The sequence below is a fragment of the Cherax quadricarinatus genome, chromosome 3 (assembly GCF_038502225.1).
Source record: "Cherax quadricarinatus isolate ZL_2023a chromosome 3, ASM3850222v1, whole genome shotgun sequence".
NCBI classification, from domain to species: domain Eukaryota; kingdom Metazoa; phylum Arthropoda; class Malacostraca; order Decapoda; family Parastacidae; genus Cherax; species Cherax quadricarinatus.
Window position 1 is genome coordinate 52,030,603 of NC_091294.1, and position 7,844 is coordinate 52,038,446.

Here is a 7,844-nt window from a genome sequence, read left to right on the forward strand (position 1 = left end):
TAGGGTGGGTTTAATGCTGCTATCTTAACTGTCTTGTAACTTTTGTCACTGTAAACTTTACGTGATCTTGTGAAATTTTGTAAATTTTTGTAAATTTTTGTAAATTTCACACTTTGCCTCTAGTTATTACTGTGTCCAACTTTGTGTTTCTTACATCGTTCTTGTGTTGATAACCTACTCTCTTTTATATGGTATATGCCTAACAGTATATTTTTACGTTCTCTATACCAGACTTTTCTAATCATGTCTCTCATCAGTCGTATTTTCCCCTTTAATGTGACAGATGGTGAGGATGCTGCAAGTTATTACAACACGTCAGTCGGTCGTATAACAGTGAATTGTGTTTTGACGCTGGTATTGATCATCCTCTTATGTGCAACAAGTCTATCATCGCTATTATTATTACAAGTGTACAAGCGACAGAAACAAGTGAAATTGTTAACAAATATTTCTTCTCCGCCAGGTATGTGTTGGTCGTGTGAACAAGCGTAGTGAAGCTTGTGTGCACCATACTGCTGAAGGTCACTCCAGCCAGGTCACCCTGGGTCACTCCAGCCAGGTATGTGTTGGTCGTGTGAACAAGCGTAGTGAAGCTTGTGTGCACCATACTGCTGAAGGTCACTCCAGCCAGGTCACCCTGGGTCACTCCAGCCAGGTATGTGTTGGTCGTGTGAACAAGCGTAGTGAAGCTTGTGTGCACCATACTGCTGAAGGTCACTCCAGCCAGGTCACCCTGGGTCACTCCAGCCAGGTCACTCCTGAGTCACTCCAACCAGGTCACTCCATCGAGGTCACCCCATCGAGGTCACTCCTGAGTCACTCCAGCCAGGTCACCCCTGGATCACTCCAGGTCACCCCTGGGTCACTCGGGGTAGGTCACCCCTGGGTCACTCGGGGTAGGTCACCCCTGGGTCACTCGGGGTAGGTCACCCCTGGGTCACTCGAGGTAGGTCACCCCTGGGTCACTCGGGGTAGGCCACCCCTGGGTCACTCGGGGTAGGTCACCCCTAGGTCACTCGGGGTAGGTCACCCCTGGGTCACTCGGGGTAGGTCACACCTGGGTCACTCCAAGCAAATCACTCCTAGGTCACTCCAGGCAGGTCATCCCTCGGTCACCCCAGGTCACTTCAGGCAGGTCACCTCGGGTCCCACAACCAGGTAGGTCGCCCCTGGGTCACTCCAAGCAGGTCACCCCTGGGTCATTCCAGGTAGGTTACCCCCAAGTTACATCTGGGTCACTCCAGGCAGGTAAGAACATTGTGCTTGTTGGGGACAGTCAGATTAGGCACATGGAGAGGGCCTTCTGCTTGAAGGATAGGAGTAGGAGACAGAGGGTTTGCTTTCCTGGGGCTGGGATGGAGGATACTGTTAGCCGGCTTGACAACATCATGTATGGTAATGGGATCAGTCCTATTATGTGCCTCAGTGCTGGAGGCAATGATGTAGGCAAGCGTAGAAGTGAGGATTTAGTTAGAAGGTACAGGACAGCAATAGACAATTAGGAAGAAAGGGAGGGGGGGGGGGGCGCCCTATTATATGTGGTATTTTGCCAAGAAGGGGTGTTGGAAATGAATGGTTATCCAGAGTAATTGTTGGCTGGACAAACACTGTAAGGATAATGCATTACCATTCATTGACAACTGGGACCACTTCTACGGTAGCAATGACATGTATGCCAGGGATAGTGTTCACTTATCCAGGGTAGGTGTGGGTTTTCTCGCTAGTTCAGCTGAGGGTGGTGTTAGTACTTTAAACTAGGATTAGTTAGAGGTATGGGTTTAGGAATGGAAACTAATGCGTGTGGAAATCCTGACCTAGGCTTTCATATTATGGATCTTAATAATAACAGTCATCGAGTAACACTGGGTAATGATAACAGAAATTGTGTAAAAACAAAGCTGAATAGGAAAAATGTGCAGAAGAAAAAACATTAATGTATTTTTTGCTATCAGTCGTAGTGCAAGAAATAAAATTAGTGAATTACCTTTGGTAGCGTGTGCTGGGAACTTTGATGTCATGCAGTAACTGAAACATGGTATAATTTAAAGAGTCGAGATATGATTGCTGAGTGTAATATTCCAGTGTTTAAGTTGTTTCGTGTGGATAGATATAACGGGAAAGGGGAGGAGTTGCATTGTATGTGCGAGAAAATATAAATTGTTGCATAAAACAAGTATAAAAATGAATGGATTAGAAACAGAATCTGTTTGGGTAGAATTACTACTAATTTTAGGTGTAATATACCGACCTCAAGGCTTGGATCACCATAGAGGGAGACTTTTGTGGAACGAAATTGTTAGGTCTTCTAGACACAATAACGTAGTGATATTAGGGGATTTTAACTTTAGTCAAATTGGCTGGACTTCTGTGACCGGTAATCTAGAGTCCAGTGACTTTATGGAAGTAGTTCGGGACTGTTTTCCGAAACAGTTTGTAACAGAGCCTACCAGGGGTAATAATTTACTCGACCTGGTCTTGTCAAATAAAGAAACTCTCGTAAATAATCTGGAGATCACTGAAGAGCTTGGCTCGAGTGATCACGAATCCATTACTTTTAATGTTACCTGGGAGTACCAGACTGAGGATAATACGGTAAGAGTTCCCGATCTTCGTTCTGCTGTTTATGTTGGACTTAGGGAACACCTGTCTGATCTCGACTGTGGTAATCTAGCTAATAATTTTATTGACGATGATCATACGATTACGAAGGGACCTGCATTTAGGAATTTTTTCTTAATAATAAACAACGTGCTCAGAGCATATATATTCCCCAGAAGGAAATTAGGTCAATTAACAATCCCAAATGGATAACCAGGAGGCTAAAGGATTTTTTTAGTAGAGAAAAGAGGAATTTATAGGCGCATCAAAAGAGGAGACTAATATGTTCAGTTTAAAAGAGAAGTAAAAAAAGGGGATTAGAAAGGCTAAACGTGACTATGAAATAGAGTTGCTAATGATTCAAAGACTAATCCAAAAGGGTTCTTTCAAGTGTATAAGACGAAGGTGAAGAAAAAAGTTGGACCTCTGAAAATTGGGAATGAACAGCTGAAGGTTAACGAACTGGAAATGTGTTCTCTATTTAATGATTATTTTTGTCAGTCTTTACACAAGAAGACGTAAATGAGATTCAAGCAATAACAATTATCCAGTTCCTGAAGAATTCAAATTTACTAATATTACTGTCACGAGGGACATCGTTATCAAACAGATAAATTGAAACAAAATAAATCCCCGGGACCTAACGAGTTCTTTTCCAGGGTACCTGAACATTAAAATGGTATAAAATACCGGCAGGTTGTTAGGTAAGACACATATGCAACAGACTGAGGGACTGACCACCTCAAAACTTTAAGGGTGATGGACTGATTACATCGTCTTCAAGTATCTTCTGCTTCTATCAACTTTTCTGTACTCGACTGAAGAAGCCTACTGTGTAGGCGAAACGTTTCGAAATAAAGATACCTAACTGTTGCATTTGTGTCTTACCTAACATCCAGGGTACCTAAAGAATACAAGATGGAACTTAGTCTGCCGATAACGAGCGCGTTTAATGCTTCCTATAAACCGGTGTTGTGCCAGAGATGTGGAAGATGGCTAATGTAATTCCTATATTTAAATTAGAGGATAAATCCATTACATCAAATTACCGTCCAATAAGCCTGACGTCTATAGTAGAGAAATTTTTGGAATCAATTATAGCTGATATTAGATCTCACCTTGAGCGTAATTTTATTAACGAGTCTCAGCATGGATTCATGGGAAGTCGTTCCTACCTGACAAATATACTGACGTTCTTTAATAAAGCATTTGAGGCAGTAGTTAACGATAAAGAATATAATATGATGTTTATTTGGATTTCAGTAAAGCCTTCGATGGAGTACCTCACAAAAGACTTAAGTGGTAGCTCATGGCATAGGAGGTTAAGTTCTAACATGGACAGAGACATGGCTTACCAATAGAAAGCAGAGAGTTTCCATTAATGGAGTCAAATCTGAATGGGGACCAGTGACTAGTGGCGTCCCACAAGGATCAGTTTTATCCCCACTGTCGTTCATTTACATTAATGACCTTCATGAGAGAATTACAAGTGACATGAGCAAATATGCTGATGATACAAAATGGACCGAATGATTGATTCTGAGGAAGATACCAATGAACTCCAGGAGGATTTGGACAAATTAATGTCTTGGTATGAAAAGTGGCAAATGAAGTTCAGTGTAGACAAGTGTAAAGTACTAGTCATTGGGAATGAAAATAACCCTCGAAGTTAAGCCTACGACTGTTGCACCTCTCCTACCTACGGTATATAAGCTTCTTCGCAGGTAAGCTGTATTTTTTTCAAGATTGAGGGACTGACCACATCGACTCAAGGCTGAGGGACTGATTACCTCAAACTCCTCCTGTTCTTCCCCGTTCTCCTTTGTACAGACTGATGAAGCCACTGTGTGGCGAAACGTTTCCTCAATAAAGATACCCAAGTGTTGCACATGTGTCTAATTTATCAACTTGTCGGTTCTCTGAACCATTCATCTACAATCCTATCTGACACAGCAACATCTTTGGATCTTAATACAGGGAATTCTTCACTTGCCTAACCCTTGTGCACGACCTACTTCCACATTGGACAAATGTGACACCACCTACGACTGCTGCACCTCTCCTGCCTACGGTATATAAGCTACTTCTTCGCACATATGCTGTATTCTTTTCATCTTCCTTATCATGTTTGAATATTTTCTGGTGTGTTGAGACCAGCATTTCTTCCCATATAGGCGCATCGCTTTAGCATAGTATTTGCAGATGTCCTGATTTTACATTTACTGAGTTAGATTCATTCTAGCTTTCTGAAAGTGATGTGGATTATTTTGTTTACCTTCCCTTGAGCGTATTTCTCCAGGTTTTTCTGTTTCTTGTTTTCCTGCTATTGTCTCTTCATCGTCAGTATTTTTATCACTGTTGTGTATCTTTATTTGTCGTCTCTTTCCTGTTCTGAGTGTCTGTCTCCACTCTTATTTCAGTTCCTTATTTCTTAACTGGGAAACCTCCTCAGGAAATTTCTTACATTTTCTAGGTTTTCTGTTTTCAGTATTTCCCTTATACCTGTCCAGCATTCCGTCTCTTGGCCAAATCCAGGAACATCTTAACTGTGTACATGACGCATGAATATTTGTACCACATATTCCACAATTTATTTATTTATTTATTTAATGTCTTTGCAAACAGTACATTGAGATAGTGTATATACAATAGTGGGTTGCAATACAAAGAGAGCCTCTATTATGCCTAGGCATTATGGGCCAACTTAACATTATTGGCTTACATTCTACTTAATATTAAGAAATAGTATATCATAGTTGTACAGTAGGAAAGTAATTATTTCATAGTTGTACAGTAAAATATTAATTAGAAATGAATCAAAATTTGTATAATACAAAGATATACGTATTTATATTCTAAAATACTTTTGTGAAAAACAATGATTCAATTATATTCCTGTCAACAATGGATAAAAGGTTCAATGTGATTGTTTCAGTTATGATGTGGGAGTACATAGGTGAGTAACTGTGTACTGAGTATTTAGCATTTAGTCTAGGGTGATTAAGTGGCTTTTGAGAAGAGTCTTAAATTGATTTTCAGACCGTGTTACTGTAATATCTTCTGGTAATAAATTCCATATTTTGGGGCCCTTTATGTGCATAGAGTTTTTACACAGTGTGATATGGACACGAGGTATATCAAAAAGAGATCTGTGTCTTGTGTTGTGGTCATGTGTCCTGTTTAGGTTGGTGAGGAGAAGTTTGAGTGGAGGGTTTATATTTGTGTGTATTGTTCTGTGTATGTAGTAGGCACATGAATAAGTATGGATATTCTTAATGGTAAGCAGATTCAGACTTTTGAAAATTGGTGGAGTGTGCTGGCGGGAGTGGGAATTTGTTATCATTCTTACTGCTGCCTTTTGCTGGGTTATTAGGGGTTGTAGGTGATTGGATGTTGTTGATCCCCATGCACAAATTCCATATGTAAGATAAGGGTATATGAGTGAATGGTACAGTGCCAGGAGAGCTGATTGTGGAACGTAGTACCTTATCGTTGATAGTATGCCTACAGTCTTGGAGATTTTCTTGGTGATTTGTTGTATGTGTGTCCGGAACTTAAGGCTACTGTCAAGGTGGATACCTAGGAATTTTCCCTCTGTGAGTCTTGTGACTGATAATCCATTTAGCGTAATGTTAATTGGATCATTTGCAGCTTTGTTTCCAAACTGAATGAAATAGGTTTTATCAGTATTCAGGGTAAGTTGTTAGTCATCATCCAGGCAGGTATATTCTGTAATTCAGCATTGACTGTGTTTGCTAGTATGACTGCGTTTGGGTGGGAAAAGACATATGTAGTGTCATCTGCAAATAATATGGGTTTGAGTAGCTGTGATGCATTCGGTAGATCATTGATGTAGATGAGAAAGAGGAGTGGTCCAAGGACGCTTCCTTGTGGGACTCCTACTGTGATTGGTTGGGTGGAGGAGTTTGCATCATTTGCATACACATATTGAGTTCTCTTACTAAGGTATGACTTTAGGTAGTTGAGGGAGTGGCCTCTGATACCATAGTGCATTAATTTGGAGTACAGCAGTTCATGGTCGACTGTATCGAAGGCTTTACGTAAATCAGTGAAAATGCCCAGCGGAACTTCTTTCTTTTCAAGTGCGGTATATATTAGTTCTAGCATGTGTATGATAGTCATTTGTGCTTTTATTATTTCTGAATCCAAACTGACAAGGGTCTAATATGTTGTGTGAAACGTGGTAGGAATAGATCCGTCTATGAATTATTTTTTCAAAGATTTTAGAGAGCAGTGGTAAGTTAGATATTGGTCTATAGTTATTCAAGTCAGCTTGGTCACCTCCTTTATGGATCGGAGTGACCCTCGCTATTTTGAGGATTGTTGGGAAGGTAGATGATTCAGTGGATTTGTTAAAGAGTGTTGCAATAATTGGTGACAATATTTGAGAAGCTTTTTTGTACATAAAAGCAGGCAAGTTGTTTATGTCTCCTGCCTTGTTTTTAAGGGTGCTGATGATGAGCATAACTTAGTGGGGTTGGTTGGAGCTAGGAATAGCGTATTTGGGTAGGTTCCTATGAGGTAGTCTGATGGACAGGCGTTTCTGGTTGGTATTTTGTTTGCTAGATTTTTTCCTGTGGTGGAGAAGAAAACATTAAGTCTGTTGTTTCGGTTGGAGTGAGTAGGAGTTCATCTGATTTTGTTAGTTTGATTGCTTTGTTTTTGTATAGCTTTCTAGTTCCAATAATTTCAGATAGGGTTTTCCAGGATTTTTTCATATCACCTTTGATGTCATGTAATCTATTTTCATAATACAAATTTTTTTGACCTTCTTATCAGGCTGGTAAGTGCTGACGAGTAATTTCTCGACTGTTCTCTAGTTATTTGACCCATTCTATACTGTTTTTCATATTTGTGCTTTGTGTTAATGGATTTGAGGATGCTTGGTGTTAGCCAGGGATTATTCAGTCTCTTTGCTGCGATCTGTTTAGTTTTTTCTGGGGCAATGTTTGTTATAGAGGCATTGGGCTTTTTTAAGAAAATTATTTATACATTCATTCATATCTGTATATGTTTCAAGCTCATTTTGCCAGTCGATGTTATTCATAGCTGCTATAAAGTTGTTAACTGCTGTCTCGTTATGTAGTCTGAAGGTTACTGTAGTAATGTCTTGTGGTAGTTTGCCCAGATTAGTTTCTTGCCAGGCTTCTCCCACATACACCACAGATCTTATTTCTGGTCATTCTCACTCTTGATTCTTGTCTGTTTTATATGCAGAGCATTTC